Source organism: Protobothrops mucrosquamatus, unplaced genomic scaffold, assembly GCF_001527695.2.
Source record: "Protobothrops mucrosquamatus isolate PMUCROS unplaced genomic scaffold, P.Mucros_1.0 scaffold258, whole genome shotgun sequence".
NCBI classification, from domain to species: Eukaryota; Metazoa; Chordata; class Lepidosauria; order Squamata; family Viperidae; genus Protobothrops; species Protobothrops mucrosquamatus.
Window position 1 is genome coordinate 251755 of NW_015386605.1, and position 17291 is coordinate 269045.

Here is a 17291-nt window from a genome sequence, read left to right on the forward strand (position 1 = left end):
AAACTTGTTTTTCTTTTTTTTAATATATTTTACCTACTCATGTAGAATAATATACTTTGTGGAGTTAGAGATATTAATATTTGTTTACTTATATCTGAATATTATCCTGGGATTAGGTTTGGGAAGTCCGGGGGGTGGGCGGGTGGGGGGTGGGGGCTTTTTCATATAGCATTGTGAAATATTTGTGATGTTTTTTTTTTATGATGAAAATAATAAAATTTTATATTGAAAAAAAAAAAAGAGAGAATGTTAGGAGATGTGTAAACAGTCACACACGTATCTGGGTATACTTGGTTTCCATTTGTGGTGGACTTTGGTTATATTGTCAAGTTAGCCAAAGATTCACTGAGGTTGGTAGTTGCTCATCTGTTAAATAAGGACAATAAATGAAATACGGGAACCATGTTCCTTTTTAAAACTTCATTTATATAGCTTACCAAACCACAGCAAATATCACAAGAATGAGGCTTTTAATGTATTATATTGATCAATAATTGGTTTCAGGTTCTGAGAAGCTTGGTGGCCCAGTAGTGAAGACTCTTGCCTTCCACTTAGAAGGTTGATAGTTCAATCCTGGATAGCGGTAGATGTTTCTATCCTAGGGTGCAAAAAACCCCCAAAACTGTTGCGAATTCCATGTGGTGTCAGGAAGGACATCCGGCCAGTAAAGGCTCAGCTCCATCCAGTTGCCCTGACTCTACCCCAAATTAAGGGATTACAGCATCGTAAAATAGAAGCTGAAGCGGATCCTGCCATAGCACGGGAATAAAATGAAGAAGAAGAGTTGGTTTTAGGTTCTCCTATTTGATAATTCCTATTTTTTAGAAAGATGTTTCTTTATTGGAGGGAAAAAAGTTTTTCCTTGCTTGTGAAGATGGAAACAAATCACATATTACATATTTATTGCTTAAACATCACAATAGCCACAATTTTAAAGTGTCCATGAACCAGGCAGGATTCTTCAACCAATGCCTTATACTTAGGAATCCATATAGACCCTCATAATTTGTGATTATTGTACTTTTTTAAAAGGGGGGAAAGGAAACTAATGAGGAAAAATGGAGAAGATGGCTAATACAGAAATAAAATATCAGAACAGAACAGAATAACAGAATTGGAAGGGACCTTGGAGGTCTTCTAGTCCAACCCTCTGCTCCAGTCCCCTATACCATTTCAGACAAATAGTTGTCCAAGCTCTTCTTAAAAACTTGCAGTGCTGGAGCATTCACAACTTCTGGAGGCAAGTTGTTCCACTGATTAATTATAATAAAGTTATTAAAAGAATCATAGGTTGCCCATTTCATTTTCTGTATCATAAAGGAAAAAAAATGACACTAAGGTATTTAAAGAAAAGTTTATCAAACACCAACTCAGGATTGGGATCCCAATGAGCTGTAGCAATCCAGACTTTATTTACAATAGAATCCTGAAATGGTCCCTGGGACCCATGGTTTAGTCTTCCAAGCTTTTGGACTCATGCTGGAATCCATCTTCATGGGATTTCTCTCTCTGACACATTCTGAAAAGAGACAGTCCAAAAGCTTGGAAGACTAAACCGCTGTTTCTGGTGACTGACCCAGATTGAATCCTGCAATGTTATCCTGGGATATGTATATTTGCCTTCATTCATGAGGCTCCTGAAAATTGTGAAGTACTGTTTGTACCATCACCATAGCAAATCACAATGAACTAGTGTCATGTACTTCAAATATTATAGCTATATCATAGCGATGAAGGGGAAAGATTTGATATATAACAGCACAAATGTCACTCCTTAATATCAAAGAAGACAGTATCCTCGTGGAAACAACATTTAACTTTTCTTCCATAATGATACTTTTAATTCACTCAGTCACAACAATTCTTCCAGTTTGCGATATTCTAAAATATGATCTTAAAAAAAGAATAAAAACAGGATGTGACCAGCCTTTCTTCTGTCAGGTTAGAAGGCTTCCCCCGAACCAAACGAAATGACCGCCATCGTTCCAGAGTCGTCGGGGCACTCTTCTTACTTTGCCACCTCTCCGGGGCAACTAAGACCCATTTAGAGTCCCCTGGCAGGGTGAAACTAGCCGCGGGGTGTGGAGGTCCCCAATTCCACGACTGGGTGCTATGGCGCAAAAGCAGAAGTCAGACAAAATGTTTCTTGATATCCCCAGAAGCTGCATGACCAAAGGAACCAAAACTGTTCTCTTCTCCCAAAATAATAATGTCAAATTCTAGTTAGCAAAGCAAGATCTAGTGAATAGAATAGAGCTGGAAGGGACCTTGGAGGTCTTCTAGTCCAGCCCACCGCTTAAGTAGGAGAACCTATAACATCTCAGACAAGTGATTGTCTAAAAATCTCCAATGAAGGAGTGCCCACGATTTCTGGAGGCAAGGTGTTCCACTGGTTAATTGTCCTCACTGTCAGGAAGTTTTTCCTTAATTCTAGGTTGCGTCTCTCTTTGGTCAGTTTCCAACTATTGTTTCTTGTCCTTCCCTCTGGTGCTCTTAAGAATAATGTGACCCCCCTTGTCTTTGTGGCAGCCCCTCAAATACTGCTATCATGTCGCCCATGTTTCTTCTTTTCTTTAGACTAGCCAAACCCAAATCCTGCAACCGTTCTTCGTATGTTTTTGTCTCCAGGCCTTTGATTATCTTAGTTGCTCTTCTCTGAATTTTTCCAAACTCTCAACATCTTTTTTGCGATATGTTGACCAAAATTGGCTGCAGTATTCCAGGTGTGGTCTTACTAGGGTTTTATAAAGCGGTACTAATACTTTGCGTGATCTTGATTCTATGCCTCTGTTTATACAACCCAGGATTGTATTAGCTTTTTTGGCTGCTGCTGCACACTGCTGGCTCATGGTTAAGTGATTGTCCACTAGGACTCCAAGGTCCCTCTCACAGTTACTGTTTTTAAGCCAGGTCTTGCCCAGTCTGTACTTGCACCTTTGATTTTTCCTGCCTAAATGTAAAACTTTACTTTTCTCCACATTAAAACTCATTTTGTTGGATAGGGCCCATTGTTCAAGTTTCTCAAGATCTTTTTGGATTCTGAGTTTGTCTTCTGGGGTATTGGCTACTCCTGCCAGCTTGGTGTCATCTACAAATTTGATGAGTTCCCCTTCAATTCCCTTGTCTAAGTCATTTATGAAGACATTGAAGAGTACTGGGCCTAAGACAGAACCTTGTGGTACCCCACTGCTTACTTCTCTAAATGTAGATGTAGTGCTGTTGAGGACTACTCGTTGAGTATGGTTTGCCAGCCAGCTACAGATCCATCTGATGGTGATGTTGTCTATTCCACCTTTTTCTAGCTTACCAAGGAGTAGGTTGTGGTCTACCTTATCAAATGCCTTACTGAAGTCTAAGTATACTACGTCCACAGTATATCGCTGGTCTATTAGTTTAGTCACTTTATCGAAGAATGAAATAAAATTGGTTTGGCATGATCTGTTTTTGACAAACCAGTGCTGGCTACTAGTTATAACTTTGTTTGCTTCTAGTGATCGCAAATCTGTTTTTTGATTATCTTTTCTAAGATCTTTCCAGGTATTGATGTTAGACTGATTGGTCTGTAGTTTCCTGGGTCTGGTTTTTTCCCCCTTTCTTGAAGATGGGAACCACATCAGCCCTTTTCCAGTCCTCAGGTATTTCTCCGTCTTGCTGGGTGTAGTTGAAGACCTTCCCCAGCAGTCTCTGCAGACAAGATACCATGTTGGAAGACAGCAAAAGTGATTTTCCTGAGTGTTGCACTATTATCCTCCAACACCACTTTCTGGACATGACCTGACAAGAAAGACCACAACTCCTACAGAACAGATCCTCCATGGATATGTCTGACTTTTCACTAACATGCTTTCTCCAGTCACCCCTCTGCTCATGGAGCCCTGGAAGATGTTGATGATTCCCTGGAGAAGTTGCTTCTCAGTGTAATTATCAGTATCCTGGTCTCTGAGATATTTTCTGCTGCTTCTCCAGTGGCTACTTTTGAAGTAAACATCAGACTGGAGCAACATGGAGAGGATCTTACATCAGATGAAGATAAATGTCTCTGTGTGGCAAAACTTTTGGGACAGGAATGGGTTGTTCTCTTGAATGTACCTTTCTCTCCTTTCCAGGTGAATCTCCACTTTTCTATGTCTGAATCAGCAAAGCCATTGTTCTTTCCATTTTGTGAGAGTGCTTTGAATTTTCCTAATTCTTTTTGTTCTTGTTTAGAAATGGAGAGGTGATTGATTCAACCCCATGAATTATGGACATCCTTCTGCTTCTGCTGCTGCTGGTGTCCCAGCCAGTCTCTGGGAAGCTTATAAGGAAGTGCCCTCTGAGTTTGGGGCACCCGGATGCAAAAAAGCCATGGAGCTTTTACAGGGCAGGAGACCATCTCATTAGTATAGTCATGACTGCAACAAAAATATCGCATACACCATTGACTTTCAACACAGCTCCTGATAGCCAGATTCACTTGTAAGTCATTCAATGTGATGGAGTCACATTCCTTACATTTGCAGTTCTAAACATTCTTATTACTCTTATATTGCAGGACCTGTCTAATTTCTTGAATCCTTTTGATTTCCATGCCTTCTCTATCTTATTTTGTGGAAAACGTAAATGCAAAAATGAGACAAAAATACCCTTAAACAAAACCATATTATTTTCCTCTCCCTGTCCAATCCTGAATCCATCTCCTGAATACTGATTTTTTTTAAAAGTAGGAATTTAAAGGATATAATTAACTCTGCCCAGCTCATTTATATATATATAGTTTTTAAGAAGAGACTGGACAACCATTTGTCTGAAATGGTATAGGGTTTCCTGCCTCAGCATTATATGTATATATAATGGTGTATTTATGTTTTTGGGGTCAGTATTGGCTTATGACTCAATAGGATTATTCAGAAAAAGAGGATTAAATAGAAAAAAGTAATTTTTTTACTGCTGTTCATGGCAGGTATAGTAATATGAACATTTTTTACACTAGTTCACCTTATGATATGTCAAGAATTGTGCACTTTATTTTAAATATTCAAGTGGTCAACAAAAATACCCAACTCTTGCCCAATGTGACACTTGGCTACAACATCCACGACAACTATGCCAGTGCTCTTGGCACTTCAGATGCCTTGCTGGACATGCTCTCTACTGGAGAAGCCAATGTTCCCAACTACAGCTATGGAGGGAAGGACAACATACTGGCTCTTCTTGATACAGCTGATAGGGATGTTTCCATCCAGATGTCAACATTAGCAGGCACCTACAAAGTCCCACAGGTTTGTTTGTGTGTTTATCTATCTGGTAATGTGAGTAGTGTTGGTAGAGGGTGACCGATGGAATTCAAGAGTTGCTGAATGGCCTTTTAAAGTGTCATGGCATCCACAGTGAGAACAAAGCAAGGATCAGAGCAGACAAACCCTCTCATGACACCATCCCCATTGTCTTGGGGGCTTCTTCAGCATACAGTAAATAGAGAAATATTATGAAGGAACCTTTATCGGAACAAAACAGTTCAGTTGATCTATGTACATGTTGGTCTGATTATAGTAAATTGTAGGGATGATGGAGAAATATGATTTGCATTTTTTATTCTTATTCTTTTTTTTACTGTATTTGTCTATTCTATTCCATTTTTATATACAATCTTGTTAACTTTCTGTTTTTAATATTTTAAACAATGGCTGATCAACAAACTGTTCTAATATGTTTATCAAAACAAAATTGGATTTATTAAAAGCTAATATTCTGGACTTGATCTGACCCCGAGGATATCACAGCATTTTTCATTGCTTTTTTCAGATCAGTGATAGAATTGCTTCAGAGGCTCTGAGTGATAAAAGTCAATTCCCTTTTTTCCACCGGATGGTTCCCAAAGAAGGTTTCCACTATCCAGGAATTGTCCAAGTCCTTCTCCATTTCAGATGGACCTTGATTGGCCTCTTTGCTTCAGACACAGAAAATGGAGAGAATTTCATGAGGACTTTTACTCCTTTGCTTGTCAGGAATGGAATTTGTGTTGTTATATCACAACGATTCTCAAAAATTACCCCTATTGCACTGTTCTGGGATGCCATCTCCAAGTGGAGACAAGTCAATGTCTTTGTTCACTTCATAGAATATGATTCTCCTTTGGACAGAAGTCTTCCTTTCCATTTAATATTTATCTCTTTGTCAGGACGCATTGAAGGGAAAATCTGGATCACCACAACTTTGGGAATATATTCAATGAAAAAGCACAGATTATTTAAATATGTCCATAGTATTTGGAGTTTTGCTTTTCAGGTGGAAAAAAGGCCAAAACATGATGCCTTTGAACCTTATTTCTTTATAGATCGACAGTTTGAAGTGCAGTCTTTTCGCTGTTCTTCCTCAAAGCATGGCTTTTCTCCCAAAGGCCGAAGAAGATGCACCCAGAAAGTGCCAGTGGAATCCCAAAAGGGAAGGAATAGGATCCAGATCCGAAATTATCACTATATTTACAGTATCTTTATGACTTTGGCACATGTCTTGAAGGCTGCATATTTCTTCAGATTGAGAAGGAGAAGGAAGGAAGGCAAAAAGAGTTTGAGGGCTCCACGGCTGAATCCATGGCAGGTATGCAGTCCTGACAAGATTCCATCAAACTGAGTGACTTTTTAGAAGATACTCAAAGTAGAAGAAGGGGAACAATCTCAATTACTTGAAATGCAAAGTGCAACAGATTTGCAAAGTGCAACAGATTTAATCTAATCCCTTGGGCCATAATATGCCAAAGAGTGGGCAGCAGGTTACATATATTTTGATATTTGAACAGTGCTAATATTTAAAAGGAAATATGCATTTTAAAAATAACTCTAGTGTCCATGATGCTTGTGAATAGCATCATAGAATTTTATGTTCATAAATTTGAAGGAAACCTTGAGACCATGTAGCCTAATCCTGCCTCTCTGCAGAGATCCTAGTTAAAGCTTTTCTCACAGATGGCTGCTCAGTCTTCACATTAAGACAATCAGTGAATGACATAGATGCAACATTATGGAAACCAGTTTGGTACAGAGAAAAAGCCAGAGTTAGATTTAAAAATGTGACTTCCTGACAGCGAGAACAATTAACCAGTGGAACAACCTGCCTCCAGAAGCGGTGAATGCTCCAACACTGGAAGTTTTTAAGAAGAGACTGGACAGCCATTTGTCCGAAATGGTATAGGGTTTCCTGCCTGAGCAGGGGGTTGGACTAGATGACCTTCAAGGTCCCTTCCAACTTTACTATTATTATTATTTAAAATCTTAATTATTGAGTCAAAAAGGCTTTAGAGATTTGGACTGATTTGACAATCTAATTGAGTAAATGAAAGCAGTAAGATAATAATGGGTGTAATAATATGTTTGTCTTAGGTACGATAGTTAATTTGGTTGAGAGTTAAATTTTACTTAACAGGTTGAAATGATTCTTTTTTTTGTTTTTTTACTCTGTTTATACAGAGTATATTTTGTAATAGCAGAAGAATTAGAGAGATCTATGATAAGAGAAGAAAGGGTACTAATTAATGATGTATTAAATTAAGAGATGGAATATATGTGAAAATATTAGAATGTTATTCTTGGAATATTATGTGTGTTGTAGAAGGGATACCCAAAGTTTTATTAATATGTTTGTTTAAGATTAATTGGAATATCTTAATTGAAATTAGTGGAGCTTAAAAGCAGGAGTGATTTATGTAGATATAATAGTAGGGATGATTCTGTGGATTGATTGAATTTTAAGAAATAGATTAAACTAAATTTGTTATATCATGTGAGGGAAATAGAGGGGGGAATTTTTTAAGGTATTACTTTAAGTTATATATATATATGACTTGTTTTGTTATGATTGATTACCCTTTCACCACGCTGTTTTCCTGAGCACTTTGATGTAAAAATTTAAAAAAACCAATAAAATGTGTATTAAAAAAAAAGACAATCAGTGAAGAGGACATTAAACTTCTCTGGGTCACAGGATCAGCTCTAAAACTGCTCTTCCTTTTAGGATGTTTTTCTTGTTATCCAGCCAGAATCTCCTGTTTTTACCATTTTACCATATCCCACACTCTGGAACAACAGTGAAAAGATTTTAAGCTTTGTGTGACATCTTTCAGTTATTGGAAGAGCGCTGTATCCTCCAATTAAGACATTGTATTAGCTGGAAAAGTTGCTCCAAGACTCCTGATTTTCAGCTCTCATTGAGAAATGTGTCTCTTCTCCTTGTTGTCTTTCCTCAAGGCTAAGAACAGCTCCTTTGATCTTTTCCTTGGCTTCATTGCTGTTCCCTGAACCTGATCCAGTTCAGTTTTGTTCCAATAAAGTATAAGGAGAACTGGTATTTGAGTTGGGGTCTCCCCAAACCAGAATGGTGACTTAATGAGATTTTTATGGATGCATTTCTCTCCTTTCCATGAGTATCACGCTGCTGACTTATATTTGGTTTGTAATAGACTACTAGTTTGATATCATTTTCTCCAAGTATTCTTATCAAATGTGGTTATCCTTCTTCCAGGGCATAATTAACTTTCTTATGCGAGATATCATAGTTTCTCAAGTTCTAGTTGTTAAAGAGGAGTCATTTTTCTACTGGATTTTACTCATGCATCTCTATCATGGAATTATAAATATTATTCGGGAAACTTTTTAAAAAGGTGATCAAATAACCTTCTCTAAGAGTTGGTATAAATCTTGCATCACAAAATCATGATTTATCAAATCTACGTTTGACAATATAGAACTATACATGACCAAGGACTAATTGCTATTCATAACTACCTAGTTTTAGAAGAAACATTAAAAAGATTAATTACTTGAGCACATTTTAAGGCAATTTAATCCCTTTAGTTATAGTGTCCAGCCCTTACTTAAATGGGCTCCTAATAATCACATCAGAAAATAGTTTGTTAATACTTTGCTGAAATCAAATTATGTCTCCAGTATTCCCATAAGAGCCAGGGTGGTGCAGTGGTTAAAATATAGTATTGCAGACTAACTCTCCTGACAGCCAGGAATTCAATCCTGACAAGGTTCACTCAGCCTTCCATCCTTCTGAGATTAGTAAAATGGGAACACAGATTATTGGGGGCAAAATGCTGATTCTGTAAACAGCTTAGAGAGGGCTGTAAAGCACTGTGAAGCAGTATATAAGTCTAAGTGCTATTACACTTGCTATAATCTAATGAACTTTGGGGGGTGGGGGAAGAAGATATTCTGCTTTTGAATAATCAGATAAGAAGTGGGGGGAGCACACATCCTCATATCAGGAGAAAGAAACTCAGAAAGGATCCTCCCTAACTTTTCAGGATAAAACAAAGAGCTGGTAGGAAGTTTGTACTTACAGATTTGCAAGATTCTATAATAATAATAATAATAATAATAATAATAATAATAATAATAATAATAATAATAATAATAATAATAATAATAATAATAATAATAATAATAATAATAGTAGTAGTAGTAGTAGTAGTAGTAGTAATAATAATAATAATAATAATAATAATAATAATAATAATAATAATAATAATAATAATAATAATAATAATAATAATAATGTCGGAAGGGACCTTGGAAGTCATCTAGTCCAACCCCCTGCTCAGGCAGGAAACCCTATACCATTTGAGACAATCTCTTCTTAAAAACTTCCAGTGTTGGAGCATTCACCACTTCTGGAGGCAGGTTGTTCCACTGGTTAATTGTTCTAACTGTCATGAAGTTTCTCCTTAGTTCTAAGTTGCTTCTCTCCTTGATCAGTTTCCATCCGCTGCTTCTTGTCCTGCCTTCAGGCGCCTTGGAGAATAGCTTGACTCCCTCTTCTTTGTGGCAGCCCCTGAGATATTGGAACACTGCTATCATGTCACCCCTCGTCCTTCTCTTCATTAAACTAGACATATCCAATTCCAGCAACCGTTCTCTATATGTTTTAGCTTCCAGTCCCCTAATCATCTTTGTTGCTCTTCTCTGTACTCTTTCTAGAGTCTCAACATCTTTTTAAAATCGTGGTGACCAAAACTGGATGCAGTATTCCAAGTGTATTCCAGTATTTTCTTAGTAGAGTTCTGATAAAGTAGAATTAGCTCATGTAATCCTATTTCCTGTCTGGTCTTCCTGGGAGAGGAAGAGCTTGGCAACTAGAATGTTCATGTAATAGACCAATTGTGTCAATTATATATTGTCAATATATGGTTGAGAAATTTTGCTTATTTTTTTTTGTTCACTTACAGAGGTAGTGGTAGCACTTGTTCTCCCAATTAAGCATATTTGCAAGTTAGACAACAGTAGAAGAAAGATTCAAATGTGAAAAGTCCATGTTGGATAAGAAACCAAGTTCTCAGCTTTTAAAATTCCTGGATGTTTCCATTCTAGTTCCATCCCTTTCTGGAGAAGAATGAGTTTTACAATATTTCCCAGAGGAAACTCTATTTGGACCAAAATGGAGATGTAACAGCAGATCTGGACATTGTGAGCTTGTTGGTTGACCCCAAGAAGGATTCCATCCAAGAGCAACTAGGGAGTTTTAAAAGACAAAGACTTATTATCAACCAAGATGCTATGTCACGGCTAAAGTTGCTCAATAAGGTGAATGAAATATTGCTGTCTTTTCTCTGTTCTCCAAAGCCTTAGGAATCATTTGAAGTGGACTAAACTTAGTCATCAAAGTGGATGACCTTCAATGAGAATTGAATGTGGGGAACAGGAGTTTTATATTTTTCTTAGACTGCTTGGGAGGCTTTAGTACTATTCACAATGGTGCCTTTCATATGTTATAATATGGAACACTCTTTTAAACTGATTCAGCTCTGCCCAACATTGGATGCTGGATGATTATTCTTTAGAATGCAGACTATGGTACAGTTGTCTCCCCTCTACAATTTAGTATCTGTATCAAATTGATGAGAAACCCTAAAGTGCTGGGGATTGTGTTGCTAATAGCCTTAGATTTGCTATTTCTTGTCTTCAAATAACAAAGAAGAAGGCAATTCTGTTGACCAGTGTCTGAATTCAGGGTTGCACTGAATCTGGAAGACTGGATGGAAGTCCTGTTGGTCACATTGGGAAATAAGCTTCATCATGTCTTTCTTGGGGAAAGTGTCTCATGAAAGAGGAGGTCCATGAAAAGTCAGCTATAACTTTTCCAGAGTTATCCATGCTTCTTTTTCACCCCACAGAGATAGAGCAATAGGCTTTCTGCTCCTTGGAAGAAGGAGAAGTTCACATGAAATCATAAAATTTGTGCTCATGTGAAATAATGCCTTGACCCAAAAATCTGAAGCACTGAAACAAGACTTTGATCCAAGCAAAAGTCCTTCCACATATCGGAAGTAATAGAGAGATTTTGATAGGAAATGCTACTTAGGTTTGGCCTTTAGTTTGTAACAGAGAATTTCATTGGAAACCTCTTCAATGCAATTTTTTTATCATGATTGTTATCCTCTTTTAGACTCTCTCTAAGAGTCCAAACTTAACTAATAATAAATGAGAGTCTGCCTTTCAATGCCAGTTGGTGTCAGCTAATTGTAGTTTCTCAACAGAAAGGACATTTTCTGTTAGCATTCATGGTTAAGGCAGGACTAGATGTGAAGTTCTCCCACTTTCTAGACTGGTGCCTGAACCACTAGATCAAAACTGCATTTCTCAATTTTCAATTTTATCCCTCCAGGCTTTATTAAGTAGAAAAGCTCTTGATTGCAATGTGATATGCCAGAAGCAAAAGCAAGGAACGAAATGAAGAATCTGTCAGTAGTTATATGTCCTATATTGTCTGGAATGGAGTTGGTGATTTCATATTTACCTAAGTGAAGCCCAGAGACTACTTGACTAAAGTTCATGTTGACCTACATTTTCCATGGATGGTGAATCAAGATATTTTCTTTGGCATTCATTGTTTCTTTTTTTCTGCTTAGTCTCTGCCTCAGTCCAAATGTGTGGAAAGTTGTCATCCTGGATTTGTGAAGTGGGCTCAAGAAGGAGAGCCAGTTTGCTGCTATGACTGTATTTCTTGTCCAGAAGGGACAATCTCCACTCAGGAAGGTGAGTGACACCAAAGAAAAGGACAGACCTTGTAGAAATGAATTCATCCAAAGCATTTTCATGAAAATCAATATTTGAAACTTCTGAATTCTTGTTTATTTTCAAAATGCACAATTTCTTATTTAAAGCGAAGAAGACCAAAAAGACCTTGAAGAGATAGCAGGATTTGTTAGACTGGGCAAGTTTTACTACTGCCAAAGGAAGTATCCCTACTGTTTATTAATTTGGAAGTTTCCTGCCACTTTTACCTTTCTGAGAAGAGTATTCTAGACTAGAACAAAAACTTTATTGTCACTTTAAATGTACACTAATCAGCATACATTAAAATGGAATTTCATGCATTCAGCTAAAAAAAATGCCACTATGCATATATCCACATATACACACATATATGACATAGAGAAACATCACAGTCTAGTTTGGATGTATACATATACTTGACAAAAAGAAGAATCCTGTGAATTTACAAGATGGATGGCATAAGGAACAAAGCTGTCACAGAATCTAGTAGTTCTGCTATAAATACTTTGAAACCTCCTCCCAGAGGGGAGCAACAGCAACAGACTGTGAAGTGGATGTGTGGGGTCTCTAACAATACTTCGAGTTCTAAGCACATAGTGCTTATTGTATAAGAAGTGTCCTGAATAATGGAAAGCGAGGTTCCTATAATCTTCTCAGCTGTCCTCACCACTCTCTGTATGGACCTTCTATCTGAGGCATTGCTGCCACCAAACCAAACAGTGATACAGTTTGTTAAAATACTCTCAGTTGTGCCTCTGTAAAATGTGGCCAGGACAGAAGGAGAAAGATGTGCTCTCCTCATCCAATGCAGGAAATGCAAATTTGTTGATTCACGAAAGATAACGTATGAAGAGACCAAGTCAGATTGTTAGTTATTTCCACCCCCAGATACTTAAAACATCTCTTGGAGGTATTATTGTAATACATTTTATATGGGCTTCCTCTTGAGGATCACTGAGATCCTTAATGGTCTGAGTCTACAACGAGGTAGTGTGGACAGTTAGGGGTGCACCTCATTACACACATACAACCACAGTTGCCAATAGCCATTCCAGGTTATTTATAGGTCTTGTTTTACTGGCCAGTCAACTAGATTTCACAAGATAGGCATACTCTCCATCCAGTAAATTAAGAACTGCCATCTGGCAAGACCTAAGAGGTTAGTCTAGAAAGATTAACTGATTCATTATTTACCTCTAATAATATAGATTACTATAAGAATTTTGTACATTACACAGGAAATTATTCAGGTCCTAGGACTTCCTGCAGTTTCATAGAAATACAGTTATTTGTTTTAGAAAATGATATTATTCTTATTTTCTTTCTGGGGAGATATGAAGAAATATATTTGCAAAAATGCTCAAGGTAGCAGTTGTCCCAAGAAAGTATATCTTGAAAGGTAAAAGGGTAGAGTATTAAAGAAACATTGCTTTTTGGTTTTCTCAGATACAGAAAAGTGCACCAAGTGTCCGGATGATAAATATCCAAATGAGGTCCGAGTTCAATGTATCCCCAAAATTATAACCTTCCTGTCTTATGAAGAACATCTGGGTATCATCCTGGTCTCTTTTGCTCTACTCTTGTTTCTAACCACAGGCCTTGTTTTAATCATATTCATTAAATACCTAGAAACTCCCATTGTCAAAGCTAACAACCGGAACCTCTCCTACATCCTCTTGGTCTCCCTCTTGCTTTGCTTCTTGTCTCCTTTTCTCTTCATTGGTCAACCAAGGAAAACAACTTGCCTTCTCCGACAAATGGTTTTCAGCATCCTCTTCTCAGTTGCCATTTCTTCTCTCTTGGCCAAAACAATTATGGTGGTGTTAGCCTTTCTGGCCACAAAACCAGGAAACCGAGCAAAGAGATGGTTGAGGAAGAGCTTGGCCAATTCCATCATTCTTTCCTGTTCTGCTGTCCAAATTATCATCTGCTCCATCTGGCTTGGAGTTTCTCCTCCATTCCCTGACTTTGACCTCCACTCCCAGCCTGAAGTGATTAATGTTCAATGCAATGAAGGGTCTGTTATCATGTTCTACATTACCCTCAGCTACATGGGCTTCCTGGCTGTCATCTGCTTCATGGTGGCTTTCCTGGTGAGGAACCTGCCTGGGGTCTTCAACGAAGCCAAGCTGATCACTTTCAGCATGCTGGTCTTCTGCAGTGTCTGGGTGTCCTTCATGCCCACCTACCTGAGCACCAAAGGGAAATTCATGGTGGCTGTTCAGATCTTTTCCATCTTGTCCTCTAGTGCTGGGCTACTGGGCTGCATCTTCATCCCCAAGTGCTACATTATCATTCTGAGGCCAGACCTGAATACAAAAGAGCAACTTACAACCAGAAGAAATATAAAAATGTGAGACTGAGGAATTTCCACTCTCAATATGTTCTAACAGGCCATACATAGAAAACGGTCCAAAGCATTCCCATACCTGACCTGGGCCAACGATTTTGTTGAAATAGTTAAATGACAGCTGGAAGATAGTCCAGTGGAATTTCAAGATGGTTGCTGAACTCTTTTGAGCAGTCAAATTAGTATAACTGTCCTAACTCTTAGTGTATCCCTGAGATGCCACACCCCAAATATTTGGAATATCACACAATGGTGCAATGGGAATCTTGTTGATATGCCAGAAATATTTATTTGGGTCAGCGTGTCTTTCAGATTTCCATAATTTTAATTTTATCACAGTTGATCTACAATTTGGGTTCTCCACACTGTTGGACTCAAAATTTCAGCTTGATTTATTATTTATCAAATTTATTTGCTGCCTATCTTACAGTTCAGATGACTCTGAGTAACTGAGCTTCATCACCATAAGGAGAGTAGAAAGACAGCTCCAAGCCAAATTAGGAGGAGGACAATTTTATTTATCCAACTGATAAACTAAATCATTATATAGACATTAACTAAAAGGAGAGCTAAAATACAGTTTCGTAAGATTTCTACCAAAGAATTCCTAAATTCTTTTAGGAATTTAGGAATTCTTTTGTAGAATTCCCAAGTTTTAGAATGGGATGATTGTCCCATGGATCTGGTGTGAAGGAGGATGGTGAGATGGCATGAATACTCAGTCACAATTTGGAATAAATGTGGGTTAGACAGCATCACCACAAGATGAATTCGTAGCTGGCTGACTGGCCGTACTCAGTGTGTGGTCCTCAATGGAACTGCATCTACATGGAGGGAAGTGTGTAGTGGGGTGCCCCAGGGTTCTGTTCTAGGCTCAGTGCTCTTCAACATCTTCATCAATGATTTGGACGAGGAAATAGATGGGGAACTCATCAAATTTGCAGATGACACCAAGCTGGCAGGAATAGCCAACACTCCAGAAGAGAGGCTTAAGATACAGGAGGATCTGGACAGACTTGAGCACTGGGCGCTATCTAACAAAATGAAATTCAATGGTGAAAAAAGTAAGGTTCTACATTTAGGCAAGAATAACCAAATGTACAGGTATAGTATACGGGGTACCTTGCTCAATAGTAGTAACTGTGAGAGGGATCTCGGAGTCCTAGTGGACAATCACTTAAATATGAGCCAGCAATGTGCTGCAGCTGCCAAAAAAGCCAACACAGTGCTGGGCTGCATTAACAGAGGGATAGAATCAAGATCACGTGAAGTATTAATACCACTCTACAATGCTTTGGTAAGGCCACACTTGGAATACTGCATCCAGTTTTGGTCACCACGATGTAAAAAAGATGTTGAGACTCTAGAAAGAGTACAGAGAAGAGCAACAAAGATGATTAGGGGACTGGAGGCTAAAACATAAGGAACGGTTGCTGGAATTGGGTATGTCTAGTTTAACAAAGAGAAGGACGAGGGGGATAGCAGTGTTCCAATATCTCAGGGGCTGCCACAAAGAAGAGGGAGTCAAGCTATTCTCCAAGGCGCCTGAAGGCAGGACAAGAAGCAGCAGATGGAAACTGATCAAGGAGAGAAACAACTTAGAACTAAGGAGAAACTTCCTGACAGTTAGAACAATTAACCAATGGAACAACCTGCCTCCAGAAACGGTGAATGCTCCAACACTGGAAGTTTTTAAGAAGAGACTGGACAGCCATTTGTCCAAAATGATGTAGGGTTCCTGCCTGAGCAGGGGGTTGGACTCAATGACCTCCAAGGTCCCTTCCAACTTGATGATGATGATGATGATGATGATGATGATGATGATGATGATGATGATGGTTGACACTCCAGAGCCATGGTGGTGTCATGGTTAAAATGAAGTATTGCAGTATAACTGATGACTGCCAGCAGTTCGATCCTGACTCAGGCTCAAGATTGATTCAGTCTTCCATCCTTCAGAATTCAGTAAAATGAAGACTCAGATTGTTGTGGGCAAGATGCTGACTCTGTAAACCCCTTAGAGAGGGCTGTAAAGCACTATGAAATGGTATATAAGTCTAAGTACTAGTGCTATTGCTATTGCTATCACATATTCTAAATGTACTGTCAAGCTCAAAGCACGTATGTAATGTTGCTACCATTATTACTTCTCAGCTTGCCAACACTAGGAAGGAGGAGAGGGGGAAATGAAATGCAGACAACAAGAAGTAAGCCCATGTGAACCAAGGACGTTTCAGCAGGTGTTTGCAAATCCACAAAGACACTTTCTCATAACAATATTTTAGGCCTCAATTGGACCATGTGACCTGCACTAATAGAGGGAGGGAGATTTCTATATTGTAATTATCGTGGTTTGCGCAGGAACTAACCAGAGCTGGTTTTGCTTCATTTGTGCTGAAATGATGTACTCAATGAAGTTTTGCATTAAGAGATCGGATCGTCTCGATGGTGCTTGCTCAGTTGAGTTTGTCAGTCAGAACCTTGACATGTAGATATCATTTGTTATAAAAAAGTTGATTCCCCCTTAATAAATGCTTTATGCTTTGCCTGAATTATTTGGTGATTTTTATTTTTGGGTGGGCAAAGAATCTCTTTGCAAAGTATCTCAAATTCAGGAATGAAGTTCTTATCAGCTCCAGTTCTTATCAACTGGAGCTCGGAGGCTCCAGTTAGTCCAGAATGCGGCCGCGCGGGCGGTCGCTCCCATGTAACGCCGCTGCTGCGCGAGCTGCACTGGCTGCCTGTGGCCTTCCGAGTGCGCTTCAAGGTGTTGATTATCATCTTTAAAGCGCACCATGGCATTGGACCTGGTTACCTCCGAGACTGCCTTCTGCCACAGATTACCTCCCACCGGCCGATACGCTCCCACAGAGAGGCCCTCCTCAGGGTGCCGTCAACCAGACAGTGTT